We start from the raw sequence: 13,380 nt of genomic DNA, 5'->3' as shown, positions 1-13,380 counted from the left end.
GTAACATCTTTAATTCTTAATTGTCTTTTTTTCCCCTCCTTTATTACCATCATGACCATCCATTTTTCTTTTAGATGAAATACTGGCATAGGATCAATTTTTTTCTGAGCAGGAAGGAAGTAATCTCAAACATTTCTTACCATGAGTTGACAAAAAAGTTTCTTTCTATTCTTTCTTGTACATATTTTGCCTCAAAACTAACAGCTGCTTCTCTTCATCATCTAGATTTGTCCTTGGGATTTCAAATCACTGGACAGTTCAGAAGTCTTTTTCCACTTTACATAAATATATTTACAAATAGTTTGCCCCTGTTAATCATAGCAAAAAACCTAGAGAAAATTTGCAGCACTTTATATCATAAAACATCAGCTTTTTAAATCTAACAGAATTTAAGAAGAAATACTACATGAAGTGAAGAAGGAGAGTGCAAAAGTTGGCTTGAAACTCAACATTAAGAAAATTAAGATCATGGCATTGGACCCTCTCAATTCCTGGCAAATAGATGGGGAAGAAATGGAGGTAGTGACAGATTTTATTTTCCTGGGTTCCCAGATCACCGCAGATGCTGACTGCAGCCAAGAAATTAAAAGACGCTTGCTCCTGGGGAGGAAAACTATGGCAAATCTAGACAGCATACTAAAAAGCAGAGACATCACCTTGCCAACAAAAGTGTGTATAGTCAAGGCTATGGTTTTCCCAGTTGCAATGTATGGCTGTGAAGGTTGGACCATAAGAAAGGCTGAGCGCCAAAGAATTGAGGCCTTTGAACTATGGTGCTGGAGAAGATTCCTGCGAGTCCCTTGGACTGCAAGGATATCACACCTGTCAGTTCTAAAGGAGATCAACCCTGACTGCTTTTTAGAAGGCCAGATCCTGAAGATGAAACTCAAATACTTTGGCCACCTAATGAGAAGAAAAGACTCCCTGGAGAATGCTGGGAAAGATTGAGGGCAAAAGAAGAAGGGGACAACAGAGAATGAGGTGTCTGGATGGAGTCACTGAAGCAGTGGGCGTGAGCTTAAATGGACTCCAGAGGATGGTAGAAGACAGGAACATTGTCCTGGAGGAACATTGTCCATGTGGTTACGATGGGTTGGACATGACTTCACAACTAACAACAACTGCTACATGAAGTGAATGTCTAGAGAACAATCTCTAGAAATTAAAATCTAAGTCTTCTTTCCTGCAGAATTTAATAATAATACCAGTTAACTGATAGAGCTAATGATATTATTTTCTATGTTCTATTTGTCTTTCTTTTTTAAAAAAAGCCCCTTTTTTATTATTTTTAAGGCTATGTTTTTCTCTTTTTAATTTCTTTCAGTTCTTGTTTCACTGATTTCTTCAACCAACCAACCATTTTGGTAGCTTATACATTTTCCTTGTGTGAAGACTGTGCTTTCTGGGTCTATGTAGTTATCAGAAATATTAGCATAATGGAATATAGTATAGGGATCAGTAAAAAAAATCCAATTATCAGCATAAGTTAAAAAAAAAAGTAATTTGTGACACTGGTACGCTTGCAAATGGTAATGTACTTGAGGCTATCCTGTGGACATAGCCACCTAATATAATACTTGGATTTCTTTTTCTTGGAAAGCGAATTACAATGTCATGTCAGAAACTGTTTTGCATCTTCCAATGTCACCAAATAGTTTCTTTGATAAAATGTACCATTGCATATAGTATACAGTAATTTATACAGTATACAGAAAATTAATAATGATCCATATTTTGGAGTTTCTAGGCTTCTTGATAATTATTTGGTATGACCTTTTTTTTCTACTTTTACCTAGAAAACTTGCAAAATTTGTCATAATCTGACTTTTCTACTTGTTCTTACACCCTTTCCCCCCTTCCGCCATAACTGACCTCTATTTATTTATTTGTTCATTCAATTAAAAAAAACCCCTAAATTAAAATACAAGCTCTCTATGTGAAGCAGATGGGCAAATTGTAAATTTGATAAATGAATGAATGAGTTTTTATTTCTTACAAACCTTGAGGAGTAATAATCACCTTCAGTGATTAATTTGAAGGGATGGCATCAGTGGTGGGTTGCCCCCCCGGTTTGGACTGGTTCTATAGAACCTGTAATAAAACTGGTGGGAGGCTCCGCCCACTGACCCTGACATCATCAGAAGCGATCTGCGCATGCTCAGAAGCAAGGCGTGTGCGTGAGCAAAACAAGTGCACATGTGCAATCCTGTTGCGAACTGGTAGCAAAGGTAAGTAGAACCCACCCCTGGATGGCATATTTCAGAAATGAGCATTTTTGTTTGTCAAAGTCGCACATTTCAAACTGCAGAGAACTTTTGAAAGATGACCATGCTTAATAACGCTGAAATAAACTTTCTCTCCTTAGTTCTGGCAATATGTAGAGGAAGATTTGTTTATACTCTATCACCAAGAAAGTGAATATTAAAGCTAAACCTCCTAAACCCATAAATACCAAAGAGAACAGATTCTGAAAGCTTGCAGTAATCTCCTTGTGCTTTCAGAAAAGCAGTGTAAGCATTAAGGCTGTGAAAAATGAGCTATTTGCACATAAGAAAAACTGCTCCAATTTCTGAATTTATGTCTGCTAGAATTTACAGATGCACCAAAGGAAATGAAAACCATTTCACTTTTTTGAATGGCTTTCAGCGGCTAATTTGTATCTACCTCTCAACAGATCTACTCTGAGGAAACGAGATTTAACCGAGCTGAAGCCTCCTTAGAAGTCTGCCTTCTTTGGAATGAAAATTGCATCTGGATTTCACTTTCTAAAACAAAATTGAAACAACCAAGAAAGTTTTTCATTAGAATTTTATGGTCAAGTTGCTGTAAGGGATTCTTTCATTCGCCGATGGAATTTTTAAAACAATCTGATGAATAATTTATTATTGGAACAATTATTTTCATGTAAGAGAAAAGTATGATGGATATAGCTGGGCAGTACTGCTGGTTTCTTGGGATATGCTGACAGGGAGTCAGAATAATTGGGAATTTGACAAATTTAAACATTCTAATATATATAAGACTGGATTTGTACGTCTAATATAAGAGCCAAGACTTAGTTATGCATTAGCTTTTATACTTCCAAAATGTCATTTTCAGTCCCCCCCAAAAAAAAAAAAAAAAAAAATGCATGTAACCTTTGAAAGGATGACTGTTTTTTTCTTTCTTTCTTTCCCTTTTCTTTTGCTTTGATTTGGATTTAACCATGGATCAGGGATGAAATTGGACAGAAAGATATAATAGCAATAGCAATAGCAGTTAGACTTATATACCGCTTCAAAGTGCTTTTACAGCCCTCTCTAAGCAGTTTACAGAGTCAGCATATTGCCCCCAACAATCTGGATCCTCATTTTACCCACCTTGGAAGGATGGAAGGCGGAGTCAACCTTGAACCAGTGAGATTTGAACTGCCAAACTGCAGCTAGCAGTCAGCTGAAGTAGCGTGCAGTACTGCACTCTAACCACTGTTCCACCTCAGCTCATTTCTCTAAACAAGGAATGAATACATGTGGTAGAGATGAACAGAAAATAATGATTCCAAGGCTCATCAAATTACTGAGGTATTTCCATTTAATTGCCTCAGTAATCTCAATTATTTCTTTCTTGTATGGTACTGGTGCATAAAACAGAGGCTTAATTTCCCTTCAGCTTTGGGCAATAATAAAATTATACATAATAAAAAACAATCCTCCATTGTCTATTTATCTGGGTCAAATGAGTAACAAGACAAAAAAATATAGGTGTACACTTAGTTATAGAGAGCATATCACAAAAACTGATACATTTTTTCCCAAATGTTTGGCTCACTGCATAAAGAAATAGGAATAGCAATAGCACTTAGACTTTTATGCCACTTAATAGTACTTTTGGAGCCCTCTCTAAGAGTCAGCCTATTGCCCCCAACAATCTGGGTCCTCATTTTATTGACCTCGGAAGGATGGAAGGCTGAGTCAACCTTGAGGTGGTCAGACTCTAACTCCTGGCAATGGGCATTTAACCATTGCACCACCACAGCTTAAATATCAGGATGGAAAGAAGGGGAAGGAAAATAAATGCATGTAACAGATTTTATGTTCTAATCACCATTCATAGTTTCATTCGGATCCCTTTATGTGTAAAGCTGAAAAAGTACCATTTTTCTGTCCTCACTACACGTCAGTTGGTGTGCAATTTGACATTAAACCCACCTATCCTCCAATAAAACAGACCGTATGCATAGATCTGAATGCTTTATTGAAAGAACAGTATATGGTGAAACTGGGGAAAATAGGAATACATACAATGAGAACCAAATACAAGGTAGGCAGTATTGGGTTATTGCTGAACATAACAATCGATAAATACAAGCAATTTGAATCTCACCAGTGACACTCGGTGTGTGGGATGTGGGTTTGTCCTTGGATGACCATGTGCCACAGATTAAGATGGATTCTTCTTTGTGCTTCTGCCTTTTCCAAATGCTAAAAGAAATGGAGTTTGGCTTCCCAGTGTGCATTTGTTTTGAGAGTGCAGGCTGATGGGTAAAGAGGTGGTGTCAGCTTCAAACAATATACTTGGTATTTGTCTCTAGATGGGGCTAGAGACTAACAACAGTATATAAAAGTTATATGCTGGGGCATGACAACCTTAAATTTAAAAAACAACATCTGATTGAGTGAGCCAGCACAATCCTAAAATGTTAACTACAATGAATTCATCCACAATGTTCTTAATTTAATTTGAATGTGAGTAGAAGACTTATGCAATAAGAAACTTTATTGCTAGCATGCAACCTATGGGTTCTTTTGATTCATAGTTACAGCAGTAGGTCAAGACTATGGCCAAGGGTCCTTCAGTTGTAGATTTTTCCTAGACAAGAAGATCCTGAAGTCCATGACTAACACTTATTTTATATCTCAGTTACTTTGCTTTCAATGAGGGTGCCTTTGAGGAAGATTGAGATGCTATAACTAAGAGACAATACAGCTGCTGTTTTCTGAATAGCCTGATTCCAACAGTTGCATTGGCTTTCAAACCCTTCAAGATGCTGGTCATCAGCTCTAAAGCTTCTTAGAACTTGGGCCCTTGTTACCATCAGAACAATCTTCTTCAGATGGAAGCTGTCTATTCTACATAGACTATCCAGGCAAGGATATGGTGAGTACTTATTTCTAAAGATGCAAAGACCAGAAGATAATTTTCTCAGCAGCTGTCCCTCTTTATGGAGTAATTTGCCCCTATGAGAAGATTACTTCCTCCACATCCTTTATAAAATTGTAAAAGCAGTTCTATTACACAGAACTTTTGAAGTGGAAGATTGCTAATTGGGAGATAAGAACTTAGATATATTGATTAAAGACTGGTTGCAAGGTGCATCATCATTTAATATTGTAATTCTTCTAGAAACAATAATAGGTAGCCCATTGCTGTTATAAAATAAATTTAAGTTTGCCAATTATGTAAAGGCCAATCACTTTTTATTTTTTTTTAAATGGGAAAGATATAAAAAAAATGTAAAGGCTTATCTCAAGTTTGACTTTTATGACTAGGGTCATATCCATGTAATTATCTTGGCAACAAAGCAAACATGGCTTGTCATTGTCCTATTCTACTGTATGTCATCCCCTGCCCCAGGTTCTAAGTCAAGTTTTTAGTTTTTGAGTTTTCTGTTGGTTTCATATTAGCCTCATATCCAAGTATTAATCTAGGGACCATACTAAATCGATTAGGAGCCAAATCAGCCAAGTCAATTAACTAATAAATATCTTCTCAAAAGATGAATTCTACAATAAACCAACTGATTTGTTCCCCTGAAATGAGTTAGAAGCTTGTTCCTCAAAAAAGAGGAATTCTGCCTGCAAATTTTATCCAATTCTGCCAATATATTTTACAGTTTATTATTTTTTGAGCTGTGAATCTTATTACAAAATTCTGAAGTGTATAGAACTGGTAGCAAATTACATACTAATCAATGTGAACCATTTCATATTGGAGCTCCAGTGAACTTCCAAGCAATCCTAATTAATTAATAATTCCAGCCTAAACCAAATGGTTTGGTGAATTTTCAGTCCTTTGTAAGTCTTTAATATAAGGCCTCTCTCACCATCTTTCTATTAACTGCTACTAACAGATCGTATTTATTTCTTTTCTTTGTTTTCTACTAGTTTAGTCAATTACAATGTTAACATCTCTGATACTTAAATGCTCTCTCTCTCTCTCTGTGGGTGTATAGTAATGTATAATATTGCAACCTCTATGGAGTAATAAACACATATAGTTAACATCCTATTAATAAATAGGACGTAATAAACACATATAGTTAAGCCTATTAACTTCCTAACAACATTGACAGAACACTGAAAAAGCTCAAGATATTTTACAATCTGAAATATTTTTCCGACATTTCAATAGAAGGAGATAATTCATACTGCAAATGCAACTCATATGCCATTACAGAAACGCCCTAGGTTATGTTGACATTTCTATTAGAAGATCCTTGTTTAAATGATTTTATTTGTGGCTATAAAAATTGGCTTTGCGATGAAATTTATTGTGGAATGAGCATCAAGAGTATGCTTTCTCTTATAGTTTTCAGTTAGAATCTTTTGCCAATTGTTTTAAATAAATGGAGTGAACAAGTAACAATGATACGTTTTCTCTTTTTTGCAAGAACAAATTACTGCCTCTAAATTCAACATGCCTGCTCTTTTGATAAGCACTGAAATTCAGTTCTCTCAGAAACTAAAGCATTTGGAATTCCCACCTTAAAGTATTCCATGGTTTTAGTTGTAGAAATATCTATTTTATTGTTACGTTTATAAATATTGATATGTTTCTCTCCCTTTCCCTCCCCTCCACTTTTGGACAGAGAACCTCACACAGATTGCAATGTAGTGAGTAACAAAATTTACTTTGCTTAAGACATGTATCTGTCTTGTCCCCTTTCCAGATTGAAATCCCAGTAAAACGAATCTGTTGTAGAATATAAACCCGATTTTCATGATTTTGCTGTAGAGGAGCGACAGGAAGAACAAAAACATGGTCTGATACTACCACTAGACATAAATATATTCAGCTCTACACTAACAATACACTGCGTGAATATTATTAATGTCATGGGTAGGCAAGGCATCATTTTAATGCAATATTTTATTCCAGGTCAGATGTGACTTCGGGTGTTTATCATATTATGGGAAAAAATAATTGAATTGAATTTATTTATTACAACTTGCAACTTGATTCCTAGTCGGTAGGAAGTAGGGCAGAGGTGGTATTCAGCTGGTTTGAACCTGTTCTGGCGAACCGGTAGCGGTGACTGCTGATGGGCCTGCCCATCCATCCTGGCATAATGCTGTCCTATTTAAGTTTATTTATTTGTCAAGCATATATAAGATTACAGGTAAAAAGTATTAACATAATTTGGATACATGAAAAGAGTAAGTAAAAAGGAATATCAGGACTTGTGTGGTGGGCACGCTGGTGCACTTATACACGCCCCTTACAGACCTCTTAGGAATGGGGTGAGGTCAACAGTAGACAGTTTAAGGTTAAAGTTTTGGGGGGTTGGGGAAGATACTACAGAGTCAGGTAGTGCATTCCAAGCATTGATCACTCTGTTACTGAAGTCATATTTTCTCCAATCGAGTTTGGAATGGTTTACCTTGAGTTTGTATCTATTATTTGTTCGTGTATTGTTGTGGTTGAAGCTGAAGTAGTCATTGACAGGAAAGACATTGTGGCAGATACTTTTATGTACTATGCTTATGTCAGACTGAAGTCGGCATAGTTCTAGGTTGTCTAAGCCCAAAATTTGGAATCTGGTGGCATAAGGTATTTTATTGCGGTTAGAGGAATGGAGGACTCTTCTCGTAAAATATCTCTGGACTCCCTCGATTATATTTATGTCCGATATGAAGTGCAGGTTCCAGACAGATGAGCTGTATTCAAGAATTGGTCTAGCAAATGTTTTGTATTGTCTAGTTAGTAGTACAACATTACCAGAGAAGAAGGTATGCAAGATTAGGTTAACAACTCTTAATGCCTTTTTGGCAATGTTGTTACAGTGGGCTTGGGCACTTAGATCTTTAAAAATGAGTACTCCAAGGTCCTTGACAAAGTGAGGGTCATCTACAAGATCATGTCCATCTAATTTGTATTTTATGTTTTGATTTTTTTTTTTTTTGCCAATGTGCAAGGCAGAACATTTGTTGATTGAGATTTGAAGTTGCCACTTGTTAGACCAATCTGACACATAGTCAAGATCTTTTTGAAGGGTAGTTGCATTGTCGGTGGTGTTGAATAGTTTAACATCATCAGCAAAGATAATTTATTTATTTATTTAGAATTTATTTAGCCATGTTTTCAAGGTCGGGAGCATGCATGGCAGGCGCGTGCAGAAGCAAAGCACATGTGCGGAAGGCTGTGTGCATGCACGGAAGGTCCGTGCCTGCGCGAAGCGAACGTGCACATGCGGGGCGAACCAGTGGTAAGAACATGTGAAACCCACCACTGATGTAGGGAACAGTATTCTGGATTAGAAAATGGTTTTGCAAGTATAACAAAGATGTATGTTACATAGCCTTCCTTGGTTGTTTAATGTATTTATATAAACATAGAAGAGATGTTTGGGGTCACACAGGAGGAGTGTTAGCTGGAGATATACAGTAAATGTACATGTACTTTTGTGTGTAGACAATGCTATGTTTTCTGCCCAGGTGATTTGCAGCAAATATTAGATAGATTGTATGATACAACAAGGAAGCCGCATATGGAAATTAACTTACCAAACATAATTATCTAAAATCCATACAGCATATTAAAAGGAAGAAGAGAAGGAAAAAAAAAGGGACCTACAGAATCTACTTTCTAAATAGGAAAGCACAGGTTCTCCTGCATGTTTCGTATTGCAGATGGTTTAAATTCATTTAGGTAGAATATTTGGATAAGATGTGTCAATCATGGTTTAAGATGAACTATTAAGCTTATATTTAGATGTTTAAAATCTGGATAAAAAAAAAATACTCAAAATACAAATCTACTCCATCAGGGCATCTCAGTTAACTTTCTTTACCTCTATGTCATATGGTTCAAAGAAGAAAAATGGATAATTTTTATTACAATCCCATTCTTTTTTGTAAAATATACTTTAATGGTTTGCTTGTTTTAAAAAAATTGACATCCACTATAATGCAGATAAGGGACATAGTGGCTCAGTGGCTAAGACACTAAGCTTGTTGATAGAAAGGTTGGCAGTTCAGCAGTTTGAATCCCTAGTGCCATGTAATGGGGTGAGCTCCCGTTACTTGTCCCAGCTTCTGCCAATCTAACAATTCGAAAGCATGTAAAAGAATGCAAGTAGAAAAATAGGGATCATCTTTGGTGGGAAGGTAACAGTGTTCCGTGCGCCTTTGGCATTTAGTCATGCCAGCCACCTGACCATGGAGATGTCTTCGGACAGCGCTGGCTCTTAGGCTTTGAAATGGAGATGAGCGCTGCCCCCTAGAGTCGGGAACAACTAGCACATATGTACCTTTATAATGCTGATAAATGACGGTTTTTTTCAACTACTAGTAATACTACTTTGAATCTTCAAGTACAGTACAGGAGTGATAGCAATAGCATTAGCAATAGCATTTAGACTCATATATTGCTTCACAGTGCTTTACAGCCCTCTCTAAGCATTTACAGCCTATTGCCTTCAACAGTCTGGGTCCTTATTTTACCTACCTCAGAATAATGGTGGGCTGAGTCAACCTTGAGCCAGTCAGGATTGAACTGCTAGCAGCCAGCAATCAGCAGAAGTAACCTGCACTACTGCATTCTAACCACTGCACCACCATGGCTCTTATCTCTCTGGTGATATGTCAGCAATTGAATGTTCTGTTGTTACTTTTCACCCTTAATTTTACCAGCAACTTTCTAAAATGTGGATAGTTTAATAATGTCTTCTGCACAATAGTGATGAGTGGACTATTTCTGTTGCTTTTTCCGTGGACTTCAACAGGAATGGGTGGACAATCTGTTATAGGAAGCACTTCCCTTATGCAGTTTAGAACTCTAGATATCAGACATTCCTAGTCTCACTAAGACAAGTCCTTCCTTAATTTCTATAACTTGGCTCATCCACTTTGGGCACACTAAAACTAGGGCTGCTTCCAGTTGCAAATGTTTTCATGGTGCTGATAAGAGTGAACTATATTATCTTGCATTTGATGATTAACTTCCAAACATATATTCATATGGTGATTTAATTAATTAGATTTTTATCACCATCTGTCTCACCATAGTAACTGTGGGCAGCTAACAGTAGATTAAAACATGCAAAATAAACAATCTCAAACAATTGAGGTCCAAAAACCTTTAATGATTACAGAAATAAAAAAAAACCCAGTCTAATCCTTGGTCTCCGTGACTGAGAGCACATCTAAGCTTTTTCAGATAGCTGGCAGCATCAGGGTTATCAAATGCAAGAAGCCAGGATCCAGGACAGAGTTTAAAAGCATTTTGAGTTTGTTCCATGAAACATATACACAAGAATCTGGTTTACTAACAGTCAAGGCAAATAAGAATCAACAAATTTCAAGGACAGCTGGACTTAGGTCTATTTCAGGCACGTAAGGACTACAGAATGATGATGCATTTGACCCTGTCTCAGGCTCAGCCTGGTCATCTCCTACAAGGGTCAAACTAATCCCAGGGGCTATGTTGGTCCAAAAGTCAGGTGTTATAATAAAACAGTTCCTGGAAGTTGATAAATATTTAATTGTTGGGGCCTCTAGCATGCATCTCCTGCCAGAACTGATGAGACAATTGGGATCAATCAAGGAGAAATGGTCTCACACTGACCACACTCTAATGCATGAATGCTTCATAGCTAAAAACCAATATCTTGAATTGTACCCTGGAAAGCAGATGTATCATGAAACTGCCTTCACAGTCAAATATTGGAACACCTAGTGTTTTTGATGTTCTTCAAGAGCAGCCTATGGAGAACACATTGCTGTAACTAGCTCAGGAATACTTATTTGGTCTTTATTAATTAAATTCTGCATCATCATCATCATCATCATCATCATCATCATCATCATCATTATTATAAATACAGATTTTGCAAGGAGGATTCTTATTGAAAAAGTGAGGTGGAGACAGGAAAGCAAGATGGAATAAAATTGAATAACCATTCAACTGTCAAACAACATAAGGATAATTTAGAAAGAGAAGTCAGGTAAAATATGAGAAGAGTATGCATTTTTTTAAAAAAAAATATTTTTATATGCCGCCCTTCTCTGGAGACTCAGGGCGGCTTACAATGCATTAAGCAATAGCCTTCATACTTTTGTATATTTTATACAAAGTCAGCTTATTGCCCCCACAAACCGGGTCCTCATTTTACCCACCTTAGAAAGGATGGAAGGCTGAGTTGACCTTGAGCCTGGTGAGAATTGAACTCACAGTAATTGCAGGCAGCTGGATGTTAAATGCTGCCTTAGTAGGAGGCATTAGCCTCCTACGCCACTCAGGCTCAGTTTTCCACTCAGGCTCAGTTTTAACATAAATAACAATAACAATTTTTAGCATAAATAACAATAACAAATTCTTTTCAGTGATTTGTTTATTTTAAAGCTACATAGCAATCTGGAACTAAGACATGAAAAAAAGCTGCTAAAACATACATTCAGAAAAACTGAACCCTGACAAAGATAAATCTGTAGGCATTCCAGTGAAAGGATACATCCATAACAAAGAATGATGCTGCTCAAAAATATATTTCTCTCATGCTCATCAACCAAATCAGTGTTTTACGTTCCTTCAGAAGTAATGTAGATTTATCATGGTATATTTAGTCACAGTCTTGATTATGCATCTGTGAAAATGAAAATTCTTTCTGTCTACCATTGCCTACAAAAGAATATCAGTACTGAGATATGCCAAAATACCCATTCCATTAACAAGCATACCTAGTGGACCATTTATCTTTATGCAAGCCATGAATATAGTGTACATCTGCACTTCTTATGAAAAACACTGGAAATTAAACTGATATTCCATAAAATTGAAGCAACCACTTTAATTCAATCAGAAATATGTGCTTCTTCTTCTTCTTCTTCTTCTTCTTCTTCTTCTTCTTCTTCTTCTTCTTCTTCTTCTTCTTCTTCTTCTTCTTCTTCTTCTTCTTCTTCTTCTTCTTCTTCTTCTTTTTTAAATATTTTATTGAAAACAATATACAAACTCCAAAAAAAGAAAAAAATACAAAAACAAAACAAAGCTAAACAAGACTACCCCAAAAAAGTGCATGGACAAAACAAAAGAAGCATATACATAAATTGTCCCCCCTAACTGAACACTGATAAATATATTTCAAAGATAATAACTCCTATGCTCTTGCGAAACAGGCACACAATTTGTAAATCTCTACAACACTATTTACCCAACCCACTTAGCCTGATATCTATTTAGTATATGAAAGTAAAGGTAAAGGTAAAGGTTCCCCTCACACAAAAAGTATGTGCTAGTCGTTCTTGACTCTAGGGGGTTGTGCTCATCTCCGTTTCAAAGCTGAAGAGCCAGCGCTATCTGAAGATGTCTCCGTGGTCATGTGGCCAGCATAACTAAACACCAAAGATGCATAGAAACCAAAGGTGGTCCCTATTTTTCTACTTGCATTTTTTATGTGCTTTCGAACTGCTAGATTGGCAGAAACTGGGACAAGTAACGGGAGCTCACCCTGTTACATGGCACTAGGGATTTGAACTGCTGAACTGTTGACCTTTCAATTGACAAGTTCAGCTTCTTAGCCACTGAGCCACCAAGCCACCATGTCCCTTAGTATATGAAAACCAACTGCTAAATTAAATTTCTAAATCCTCTGTTAACAATCTATAAGTATGTGCTTCTTAATACATTCCATGCACATAATCAGTATGGATCTCAAATCATACTATTATTTTTAAACAGATACGTTGAGACTGCTGAAGGCTCCAGGACTCTATTTCAGCCCAGAGATGCTGATGCCACCATTGTCATTGAGGAGTGCCACTGTGCAGGGCAGCCAAAAGGATGGAGATGGTGTTTGTGTGTACGTGTGTATGTGTAAGTGTGTGTATAACTGGATGAGGGAATTTGAAGAGGAGACACAGGAGGCAGTCCCTTATCTTACAAAGACTTGGGACTGGAAGAAATTGTCAGGAATGGATGGATTGGGGTGTGTCTTTGCCTAACAACCAGTAGGATTCCGTTAATGATGGTGAGGGGGACTACCAGGATTGCTGTTGCTAAGCAACATGGCCATGTGACATCACATTTTATGATCAACATCACATATTGTCATAAATTATGGTCCCAGTTACTGTCATAATCAGGACCGAGAAGTAGATAAAAACAATTTTAAAAATTGGAACCTTA

The sequence above is a fragment of the Pituophis catenifer genome, unplaced genomic scaffold, assembly GCF_029215685.1.
Source record: "Pituophis catenifer annectens isolate HBS135680 unplaced genomic scaffold, rPitCat1.0.hap2 SCAF_4, whole genome shotgun sequence".
NCBI classification, from domain to species: domain Eukaryota; kingdom Metazoa; phylum Chordata; class Lepidosauria; order Squamata; family Colubridae; genus Pituophis; species Pituophis catenifer.
This window is presented reverse-complemented; position numbering follows the sequence as displayed.